The following is a 12,474-nucleotide window of genomic DNA, read 5'->3' on the forward strand; positions in this document are numbered from 1 at the left end:
CTCCGCTATAGGGAAGAATGCAGGGAAAGCCTCCCCTTTTCCCACAGGGCAGGGAGTACAGGACGCCCTGAACATTCTGCTTGCCATGGACCTCTCCAATCTGAGTCTGATCTAGTCAGGAGTACCACTGGCCCAGCTGCATGTCCTTTGGGCCAGTTTCCCACGCGCTAGACGGGGTGGAGCTTCTGTAGCTGATGAGATGGCAGCTGAGGGTTGCCCACCTGCAGCAGCTGCAGGCTCAATGAAGTTGGCAAGGCAAAGAAACCAGACCCGCTCAGGCTTCACACCTAGGGGCAATAGGTTTGCCTAAAGATGTCCAAGGTAAGGCTGAGAGCAACACTTGACACTGCCTTCAGGCCCTTGGAGACAGAAAAGCTACAAGGAGCAAATCTTTGTGTGTAGCGCCTACTTCGCTTTGGGGCCCTTTGTAAACAGCCTGGGTGTTTAGCATGTTCAGCACCTTATGGTGTAGGTACAAACACCATCACTCCCAGTTTACACCTGATACAAAAAGGACTAAGATGCTTAGGCAACATGCCCGAAGCCACCCAACTGGGAAGTGGCACAGCCACAATTCAGACTGTGGTCCCCTAGCTCAAGAGCCTCACCACTCGACAATGTCCTGTAGCTACGTGCCAAACACTGTGTTCAGGACTTCCCATGGAGGATGGACAAGAAGAGACGGAGGCCTCCTTCTGCCCCTTGGAGCCCTGAAGACATGACAGCGACTTTAAGTCTCTTGCGCCAGTATCTCCCCAAACAGTTCCCTTTTCTGGAGGTCTGGCCCCTTACATGGGTGCAGGGAGGAGAGAAGTGCATCCTCTAAGCAGGCCGGATGCTGACTGTGAGGCTCAAGGCCACACTGGCTAAGCTGATGGCAGAGCTGAAGTTGGAGCAGGCCAGCCACCCAGGTAGCGGCTGATAGGGCCCTGCTGGCTATCCAGTAGGTTCATTCTGTTTCTGCCATAGATGTAGGACACAGTGAAGAAACAGGGTTAAGCCTTCTTCCCAACAGTCACCGTAGAAGGAAGAAGAGAGAAAAGACACTACCTGGACTGGGCCAGTACTGAGACACTAGACAACAGATTTGGGCTCTTTCATGTGACTTGGGGGCTGTGCTAGGGCTCAGGTGGCAGAGTCTCCAGTATTACATAAACCGAGTAACCCAAAACCAAGAACTCTGGAGGTAGAGAAAGGAGGATCACGAGTTTAAGGTCATCCTAGCTACATACTGAGAATCTGGGCTATGCGAGAGCCCATCTAAGCAACAATAACTAAAGTAACAGGCTGTGGTGATGCACACCTGTGACCACAGCATTCAGAAAGCCGAAGAAGGAGGGTCACGTGTATGCAGCCGGACTGGGTCATGTCATGAAGACCCTGTCTCAAATAGAATGGAATGCAATAAGCCAGAAGTGACTTGAAGTGGACAGAAGCTAGATGTTTTCTTCCTATCCCGTGCTCCCATTTTCTTCAGACAAGTTCTTAATTCTCTCCCAAACCAGATCCGACCTTCAGGCTAAGTGACAGTCTTGTCTTTTGTCCTCTTAGCAGCCTGGATCTGCCTTCTGAGTATTCACCCCAGCCTGTCATGAAGTCATACTTCCAGTGGTAACCACTGCAGAGCCACCCGTACACTAGACTAAAGCCTTCATGAGAGCAGCAACAGCGCATTCTCCCTGCTACAGCTTCCTAGCACAGTTCTGTATTAGACATGGAATCAGCATACAGGGAAATGAGTCAGTGGATAAGATGCACAAGTGCCTCCCATTGGAACGAGCTAGTTAGCACCTATCTGTACAGGTTCAAGAGCGCAAGCTGTAAGGGTCCAAGGGTACAGTCCCTGGCTCTGGACTTTACGGCTGAGTTGGAGTGGCCAGAGGCAGTTGGCTTGAGCTAGCTCAGTGCCTTGCAGGCCCTACTTCAGGGCCCAATTTCAGTGAGGTCTCACCTCTTCCCTTTCTCTCCTGATCATTCCTCCTTCCTGTCCTTACCCATCTGCCAGGAGCACCAGCCAATGGGCATCAACAGGAGAAAAGGCGTCCATGCCGGGCTGAGATGCCAGGAGAGGCAGGCAGTAGGCAGGGCCTCTAGCCTATTTCCCAATCCTAGCTTTCCTTATTGTGTCCCAGGGCCTATCCTGGCAGGGGCAGAGAAGCACATACCAGCACCTCACCAGGAGCCCTGGCAGACAACGTCCCAGGGGGTCTATGGGGCCCAGAAGGAGGAGAGTTCATTATTAAACAGCAATGAGCCACATCCTCCAAGAGTTTGGAGTGATATGGGGACATACGCCCGATGTCTCCTCAAGCAGAAAGTGACAGCACTTGAATGTGATGCTCTATTTCCTAGGCTGGGTGCTAAAATCACAGATGTTCATTGCCTCGCTGTCCCTCAAGTTGGGCACTGGCATTATACAGAGTCTTTTGTGCAGAAATATATTTTATAATTTAAGAACGTTATAGCTGTCTAGTGCTACCATTAAACACACGGATTCCAGAAGTCAAGACTGTCTGGGCTAATTTTCCAGCTCTGTCATTTGCTAGATGCCTGACCTTGGGGTGGATATTAAACCTCTCTCTCCCCTAATTTCCTCAGAAGTAAATGGGGTTAATAATCGGCCCTGCCTCCAAGGTTTGTTGTGAAGAACAATTTTGCTAATGTATGTGATATGCAGAGAACAGGGTCTGGCATATAGTAAGCATAGAATAACTGTTAGCTATCATTAGTATACACGTTCTCAAGGATATTAAAATGTGTCTTTGGGGCGGGGTGGGGGTATGGCTTAGTAGTACAGGCTTGCCTGATATGCTTTAGGTCCTTAGCTCTGTTCTCAGATTGGAAAACAAAATCCCAAAACTGTCATTGTTTGCACACAGCTGACTCATCAGTGTGAAAACCATCGGAGTATAACTGCAGATGCATTTGAAAGGAACACTGAGGATTGCCTCAAGTCTCAAGAAGTGTCTGCTGTGGAGATGTCCTGGGGGCTACAGAGCCTCACAGAGACTCTCTTTTGCAGTAGCCACCCCCCAAGACTGAAAACACCCTGGGGGTGCTCCTCTCCTTGATACACGCCGTTCCCTGCAGGACACAGCATCTTTGGTACTCTGGCATTGAGGCTGGAGGAGGAGGGGCCCTGTGCCGGGTCTCTGGGAAGCCTGCTCTCCTGTCAAGTTATAGGAGATGGCATTAGTACCAGCTCAGTGAAGCCCCAGCTGTCTTAGCTGCTGCCTTCTAGCCTGGGGTGGAGGAGGGTGGCGTCCTTAAAGTATACTCAGAGGAGGAGATGGCACGCCAGTGGGGAACATCGTCGGGGATGGGCTCGGGCTCGAAGGCATACTGAGGTCGGCTGCTGGGAGGCAGCAAGGAAGACTGGCCAGAGGAAAAGGGAGACATAGCCAACTTGGAAATTGGAACTGAGAAAGCAGTGGAGGCTGGGATCAAGGCTGGATCAGCTCCAGGGCCCTGGGACAGAAATAGGCCAGGCCACTGGGTTTCCAGATCACTCTTGCTCTGTCTGCCTGGCTCAGTCACTCACAAACGAGGAGCCAAATGGACACAGGAGAAGGCAGGGCTCGGCTCCTTGCTGGGCAGGAAGACGGAACAGTGTAAGGCCCCAATGCCGGTGCCTTCTGTCCCCTCACCCTGCCTTGTCTTTAGAGAACTTGTTACCACTTGCTGCTATGCTGGGGATTTATTGAACATCTGCTCCCTCTAGAAGGAATGCTACTCAAAGACAGGGCTTTATCTCTTTTCTTCATTGCCTTGGGTACCTCAAGGCCTTAGAGCAGGGTCTGCTGCAGAGCGGGTGCTTAACAAATCTTTTCTTCCTCTTTTCTTTTTTTCTTCCAGACAAGGTCTCCTGTCACCCAAGCTGACCTCAGTGTCACCATGGAACTGAGGATGACCTTGTACCCTTGGTCCACCTGCCTTCATCTGCAGAGCACTGGGATGACAGCTGTGCATCAAACCTGGAATATATGGACTGAGGACCGAGGGCAGGGTCTTCCTCATGCAAGACAAGCGCTCTAGTAACTGAGCTGTATTCCCAGCCTTAGACAGTTTTGAATAGATAAGTGAAGGCCACATGTCCCAACCTGACATGGGGATCACAGGGTCCCTAGTGCAGGAAGGCACTAGTAATTGCCATCCTTTTGGCAGATGACAAAGTGGAGGTGCAGAGAGGTTAAGGATGTACTCCATTTCACACAGCTAGGAAATGGCACATCTTAGCTTTTAACCCAGGGATTACTCCTCAAATGTTCTTTTTGTTTTTCAATCCTCTAGTGATTATTTAAAAGGGGTGACTATCTCTGGAGGGCGCCACATGGTCAACCCTGTGGGTCCTTGTACTACAAAGAGACGACCTGAAGAGAGCCTGCGTACGGAACTGAGAGATTTCTCTCTGCTGGAAACACTTATTTAGAGATGCTACTCAATGTTTTGGTCACTTGGAACCTCAGAAAGTCCTGACTCCACTGTGGGAGATCTGCCTGAACCATTTTTCCTGGTGGGAACTCAGCCCACCTCTGAGGTATGAAATGAGCAGAAAGTCTGGGGACACTGCTTCATTTTAGGCAGGGTGACCACACCCCAGGGGGGGCCATCCCTTGGTGACAGCTCGAATGGAGGAAAGGGTGCCACCCAAAGACCTAAGTGTGGCATGGCAGGAGGCAGAAGGAAGGGAAAAGGCATCGGTTTCTGGAGAGAGGCTGGGATGGTGACTGCCAGGCTCCACCACTCCCATGGCAGGAGGTTGTATCCTCTCCATGTCATTACAGAGTATTCTAATGGCCTGAGAGAGGGACAATGTCAGGCTCTTCAAAGCAGAAGGGCTAGGGTGGAAGAGAGGCGCTTGTCGTTTTCCCCAAACTACCGAGGATGCTCTGGTCTGCCTGCCCTCCCAGGCAGTGAGGAAATGGGCTTTGGACCATGCAGAACATCCCACAACCTCCATACAGAGCTATTTTCTTTCTTTTGAGTCTGAAGCAGCTGTTGTAGCAAACCAGGTCAAATGTAGTCCCCAGGCCCTTTGATAGCAGCGCCTGTCACCTTCTCCACTACTTCCCCTTGAAAAATGCCTGGTGCTCTACAGCATACTACTGTTAGGAAGGAACACACACACGCACACACACACACACACACACACACACACACACACACACACACACACACAGCTCTTCCTTTTGCTTGGCCCTAAAAAGCTCAACTCCCAAGTGCTATAAAGTCTTGGGAGCATATCTGAGCATCTATTACTGGACACACTGCTGAACAGGGGCTAAATGGGCTTTCTTTATGTCTTAAAGGATCTGGAGAAAGGATAGAGCCAGGTATGGTGCCATACACCTAAAACCCTAGTTCTTTGGAGGTAGAGGCCAGCCTGGGCTACATAGCAAGCACATTAGAAACAAAAGAAAATGAGATAGCTCAGGGCATGCGGGAGGGAGGCGTGCCAGCTAGAAGAGAGCCCCTCCCATTGGTTACTCCCTGATGTAGGCTTTTAGTGGATGGCAGAAAAGGGGTATCTGCGCCAGACAGGGCTTGGATGGTAGATAGAGGTTGCCTGGGATACTACAGGCCTCTCCCTGGGGTTAAACAAATGGAAGCCATGATAGTTCTGAATAGTTGCTCAGCATCCTGTTTTCTTGGGGCCCAAGGACTAGGAATGGGGAATTGGAATTTGGGGCCAATGGTTAAGTGGAGACAGGACTGAGGCAGCATGTCAGGGTGATCTAGACCTCAGTGAGCAGTACAATACCAGAGGATGAGGGGAGCTGGTATACAAACGGGTCCAGGAGGAAGGGTAGCCAGCTCTACCTGAATGAAACATTAAGGAATTCCTAAAGGGCCCTCAGCCCTTCACCCTGTGTTCTGGCTACTTTTACACCAGCTTGACACAAGATATAATCATCTAAAAGGAGAGAACATCAGTTGAGAAAATGCCTTCATAAGACCTGGCAGCAGAACTGGGTGGTGGCGCATGATTTAATCCAAGCACTCAGCAGGCAGATTCAGGCGGAGCTCTGTGAGTTTGAAGCCAGCCTCGTACACAACAGTCAAGACTACACAGAGAAACCCTGTCTCAAAAACCAAACCAAACAAACAAATTCCTAAAAATATCAGGTTGCAGGCAAACCTGTAGGGTATTTTCTCAATTAGTAATTGATAAGGCGGCAGACCATAGTGGGTGGTGCCACCCCTGGACCTGGGTTCTATAAGAACGCAGGCTAAGAAAGCCATGTTGAGCAAGCCTGTAAGCAGCTCCCCTACATGGCCTTTGCATCAGCTCCTGCCACAAGGTTTCTGCTTTGACAGCCTTGGATGATGAACCGAGATCTGGAAGTGTGAGCCAAATAAACCCTTTCCTCTCTAACTTGCTTTCATCATGGCGTTTCATCATAGCAATAAAAACCGTAAGACACGCTGTAGCCCTCAGCCCAGAGAAAGGTATACTACGTCATCAGCAAGATGCTAGGGGGCCTGACAAGCAAGGCAAAAGGAGAAGAGCCAAAGCAGGGCTAAGGAGCGTGCTCTGCACTGTGGGATAACTCTGGTACCATGCTGGCATCTCCTGAGCAGCAGTCCTTGGGGCCAAACCCAAACTGTCCTGCCCAATGAACTACACAGGTCTGGGCCACTCATCCTGCCACCCTCAGGGAAGCCTAGGGAAACACAGGTAGGCCTGTGGTGGCTCAGGCCTCCAGGCCCTTGAAGCCCAGATTGCTATACAAATGATTTTGGTTTTCCTCTGTGTTCTGAATGAGAAAGGTTGGAAAGAGGGGGATAAAGACAAAAAGACAGGCCAGGAAAGGGGAAGACGGACCTGGCCACAGCAGGGCCACCTTAGGCCTGGCCTTTCTCCCACTGGCTCCACCCTGCCTTTCCCCCTTCTCCTGTTCACTCTATCATCTGTGGGTTCTGCCATGTCTTTCTGCTGACTTCCTCCATCATGGTCTTCTGGCTGCCCCCACTTCTCTATCTCTTTGCTTCTAGGCTTTTTTTGCTCCAACCCGTGTTTCTTACTGTCTTTTCCATTCTGGATCTGTTTTTCTTTCCCATTCTTTGTCCCTCTCACTATATTCCGGACTCCAGTATGTCTCTCTATGTCGCTGCTTGCCCCTTTCCTCTGCCACTTCATATGCTTGTCTTCCAGCCGCTCACAGCCTCTCTGCACTTAGGAGACCTGATCCATTTTGTCCCCTGGCCTTGACTGACAGCTTCTAGAAGTGGGAGTCTGGATGACAACTTCCACAGTCCCCTCACAGTAAGGACACAATACCCAGAGCATATTAGTCCACAGTGTTCCCAGAGTCTTTCTGAACCCCAGAACACTCCCACAGCTGTTCAGGTTGCGGCTGGCACCTGACCTCAAAGCCAGGCCCTACCTCAACTACCAGTCAGAATGACAAGGCCCAACTGTCAGGGAGGCTTCTTGCTGCATCATCTATACCATGTTCTTGGGCACTGGCAGGAGCTGGACAATGGATTTGAAATTTTATCTGTCCATTTCTTGGGCGAACTTAAGGTCAACAATGGCAGCACTCTCAGGGAAGGCTTCTGTTCTCTTGCTATGAATGGAGCCTCCCACATACTGGACAAATGGTCTAACCCTAAGCTGTCCTCAGTCTCTTTTTATTCTTTTATTTTTTATATTTGTTTGTGTGTGGGGTTGTATATGTATGCATATATGTGCATGTGTGTGTGTCTGTGGTACGAGTGTGTGTGCGTGTGTGTCTGTGATATGAGTGTGTGCGTGTGTGTGTGTGTAGGAGGGTGCATGTATAAATCCTGCCAGAGGTCAGTGTTCTGTCTCTTCCTCTGTCACTTTTCACCTTTTGTTTCCTTAGAGACAAGGGCTCGCTGTATTGCTGGCTGACTTAGAAATTGCTATATAGACCAGGCTGAACTCAAACTCATAGAGAGACCTGCTTCTTCCTCCTGAGTGGTGGGCTTAAAAAGGTGCACCACCACACCTGCATTTATTAGTTTAGTTTTGAGACATCATCTTAATAGGTTGCCAGGACTGACCTTGAATTTTCCACATAGCTCAGGCAGACCTTGAACTTGTGATTCTCCTGCCTCAGCCTCCTGAGTAACCTGTCCTCTGTGCACAACTCGGAAAGTTTCTGATGACCAAAGAGAGAAAGATACGGTGGCACATACCTGCAGTACCAGCACTTAGAAGGCAGAAACAGGAGGACTGTGAGTTTGAGGCCAGCCTGGACTATGTAGAAGGACCGTCTTTCAAAGAAACCTAAAAGGAGGAGGAGAGGTAAGAGAAACAAGAGTGTCTGAAAGGGAGTCTGAAAGAGTGTCTGAAAGAAACACTGCCCTTGGCACAAGACTGACTGGGCAAGTAAAATATTCTTTCCTCCTACCCCCACGCACCCTTCCTGCATACTTCGAGTGGCGATATTAAGGACGACCTGAAGATTAGTGGGTCTCTGAGCACAAGCCGGAGAGCCTCCTTGGGCTTTTGGCTTCTTTCAGAGAGTTAAGCATGAGAAACCAGTCGGAGTGGAGATGGTGGGGGGCATTGAGGCCTAGCTGGGTGGGCAGCGGGGGATGTGGTAGTGTTGGACAGCCCTGTCAAGGGGAACCAGTAGGGGTAGAGGTGTTGGGGGGCACTGAGGTCGAGCTGGGTGGGCAGCAGGGGATGTAGTAGCGCTGGGCAGCTCCATCTGGGAGAATGTGTGTTGTACCCCCCACGAGGCTTTGAGTCATAGGCAAACAGTTCTGCCCGCTGCCTCCTCCCTCAGCTCCCAGCCACAGACACACTTGGAATTTCCAAAGTTTGGTTTTTGCTTTTGCATAGCTGTGAGTTTCAGAAACACCCACCTCCAGAGCTAGCCTAGAAAAGGAAATTTCTTTCTCCTGGCAGTTGATGTTGGCACTGGTGGGACTTTAGAGGGCACTCGAACCTGTCCTTCTCTGGTCCCCTGTAGCCTGATAAATATGGCCTGGATGGAGGCTTGAAGAGAAGAAATGACTGGCCACAGGGGCCACCGCAAACCGGTGACAGAGCTAGCTATGTTTGCTTGCTCGCTCTCCCTCTTCTCTCAACCCTCGGCCTGGCCAGGCCATCTGTTTTGCTCTCTCCTCTCTTCACGATGAAATGCAGTCTTCACACTACAAGAAGCTGAAGGTTTGAGATACTCAACAAATAGGAACATCTAGTGCCTTCTGACCCACACACTACTGGATGAACGGCACGACACTAGGATGCGTATGTGGAGTGGCCTTTCCTTTGTTCCTTCGGTCAGGTGGTGCCCATACCAGACTGAGTCACAGGAAGGTCCATGCTCACCCAGCTCTGAGGTGTTCCTGAGATGGGACATCAGTGACTCCTTCACAGCCACTCACCGCCAGACCGAGCAAAACTTAGAATGGAGCTGGAATCAAACTATAATTTGGATAGAGAGGAGGGATTGCCAATACCCCTACCCTGGGCCATCCCGCCAAGGATAGAGATGGATACTCACCTGATCACCTCCACAGCTTAGTCCTGTACCTGAACAGGTCCTGATCTCAGTTTGGCCATATCTCTTCATTGCAGGACTAGTGAGTGGGACAAGAGTCCATCTGTCCCTTTCTAAGGAGCCAGGTGGAAGCTCTTGCCTAGAGTAATGCAGGTGGCATAGTCAGTCCATGGCCAAACAATCTGATGGAGACACAGATGCCTCCTCCTGGAGGGGAAGGAACAGGGGGTGCTACGAGGCACGTGTCCAGGGGGACTGCCCTGCCTTGGCATGTGGAGGGAGAGTTCTTGGCAAAGCATGACTCTCAGAGAAGACAGATTGCAGGTACAATCCAAGATGTCCTTGTTGAGTGACCTTGGCCTAGTGACTTATCTCTGTGAAGCCAAGGTCTCCTCATCTCCAAAGTCCTGTCATCGCCGTCCGAGGTTCTAGAGGGCAGTGCCTATTAAGTGTTCTTTCGTGGTGAACACACTTGAAAAAGGAGCTCCCACAGTTCCACAGTTGGTGTGCAAGGTGGTAAGGAGAGAAGGTGTATGCGTCAAGAGGATTGGGGCTGGGTTAGCTGGCGAGCAACTCTGTGTGCCTCAGCAGGAAGAGGCGGTGACTCAGAGGGCTCCCACATTAGCTAATTAGCTGACGAGGGCCAATAGAGGGGCACAGCTCTTCTACTCCCCAAGGGTCCTCTGAAGGGGGAGTGATGGGTTGTCTATTTAGAGAAGAGAAGACAGGAGATTGATTTCCTGACCTCCTGAAGTCTCTATCTTGCCACCCGCTCACCCAGTGTCACAGTGGAAGTTGGCAAAGGCATCATCTTTGTGTGCAGCCTCGCTCCAGGGACATGGCCCGGAGAGTCCAGTATGGACTCATTGGCTCTTGGGCTGAGCCCTTATTGCTATCTTGAAGCCCCCCCCACCTGCTGACCCAGTCTTATATTGATGCTGTAAATGTGTTTTGAGTTCCTATGTGCTGTGTAGAGGCTCTGTCCTGGGCACTGAGGAGGGCGTAGGAGCTGAGGAGGTTGCCTCAGAAGAGGCTCTAGGCTTTTCGGTACTTCAAGTGAATGATAGATATGGAGCATCAACCAAAGGCTGAGCAGAGCTATGGCTGACAGAGGTTTTCTTTGTCTGAGTTGCATTGTGTCTCCAGACCTCAGTTTCCCTGCATGCAGGTAAAGATAGCAGGTTACGCCAAATGGAAGGCTCTTTTAGCTCCTCAGAGCCTGTAGGATGGCCAAGGGGAAGAGGGGCAGATTCTGGTGTGGTCCAGTGTAAGGAGCTGGCCTGGAGAACTTGGCACTCTTTTCAGCCCGTCAGGGTCAACTCCCACTCTCTTCCTATCTCCTGCTCTGGACACTGTAGGCTCACCCCACCGGAAAGCAACATGACCTCTCCAGGAGCTCGGCTTTTGCTCAGGCTGGACCCTGGGCCCCGAATGCCATCCTCTTCCCAATTCTAGAAGAAACCATCATCCTGGATGCTGCAGATGATTTAAAACAAAAACGAAAGGGAGGGAGCACATTAGATTGCATGCTCTCTAACCACAGTGGACTGCTTTTGCCAGAACTGTATAAAGGAGTCATTGCTGTCCAAGAGATTCTGGGAGCAGAGATCACGTGCCCAAAACCCAGCCGTGGGCTCGGAGGCTTTCTGCTGCCACTCAAGGGGCTGCTGAGAGTCTACCTTTGAGGGTATTTTAGTCTATGGCTCTTGTCTAGTTTGCTTTCTAGTGCTCTGATAAACGCCATGGCCAAAAGCAACTTGGAAAAGAAAGGGTTTATTTTATCTTACAAAGCCCAGTCCGTCACTGAGTGTAGCCAAGGCAGGAACTCGTGGACGGCAGGAACGTGGAGGCGGGAACTGAACAAAGGCCATGCGGAGGGGGACACTGCTTACTGGCTTGCTCCTCAGGGCTTGCTCAGTTTGTTTTCTTCTACCTTCCAGAATCACCTTCTCAGGGGTGGCACCTCCCACAAGGCTGGGTCCTGCCACATCAATTATTAATCAAGAAAAATATCCCACAGAGTTGCCTACCAGCCAATCCAATGGAGGGATTTTTTCAAGTGATGCTCCCTCCTCCTACATGACTCTAGCTCGTGCCAAGTTGATCAAAAGCTAACCAGCACAACTCTCCTGTGGACTGAACATGTTCCCACCCTCCCATTCACAAGGATAAAAACTAATCTTTAATATAATAGTATAGAGAGGTGGCAGGAACCTTTGGGCGATAATTTGGTCCTAAGGGCTTATCCTCAGTAATGGGATTAATTCCCTTATTAAAGGAAGCTGGGTGTGGTGGCTTATGCATAACACCCTGGCTACTTGGGAGGCTGAGAAAAGAGGAAACAGGCGACAGAGTGAAACTCTGCCTCAAAAACCAAACAAACAAGAGGCAGGAGGGAGCTTGGCTGCCTCTCTGGCGTGTGAGAACCAAACTAGAAGGCATTCTTCCGGACACACAGAAGCGCCGGCACTGCACACCGAACCTGCTGGGGCCTTATGCTTGGACTTTTCAGCTTCCAGACCAAGGAGGGATATGTTTCTCATCAGCATGAATGACAGCACCAATCTCTGTATATGGCAGCCCAAATTAAAACAGGCTCTGGGTTGCCAACCTGCACCTGTCCTCTTTTTAGCCATACTGTTTTGGGTTCCTCATGTCCCATTTTAGAGCCCCAGTTTCCCCCTCTGTAAAATGGGTGTGTTGAGTCCCGCCCTCCAGCTCTAAGAAGTGTGGGTCAGTGCCTATGTAGAAGTTGCTGGCCAGTGATGGCTGGCTTCCACTGTCTGCCATCCTCCTGCTGAGAGACATGCTGACACCTCCACTCTCTGCTGAGGGACAGGACATGCTGACACCTCCAGACCCTTCAGATTCACACAGCAGAAAGCATCACCCTTTGCTCAGAAATTTTTTGTAGTGATTGTCCACTGAGAATTCCTGGAAATCTAGCTAACTCTGCCCTTTGTGCTTTCTTGGGCCCCGCGGTTTTGGCGTC

The sequence above is a fragment of the Microtus pennsylvanicus genome, chromosome X (assembly GCF_037038515.1).
Source record: "Microtus pennsylvanicus isolate mMicPen1 chromosome X, mMicPen1.hap1, whole genome shotgun sequence".
Taxonomy (NCBI): Eukaryota; Metazoa; Chordata; class Mammalia; order Rodentia; family Cricetidae; genus Microtus; species Microtus pennsylvanicus.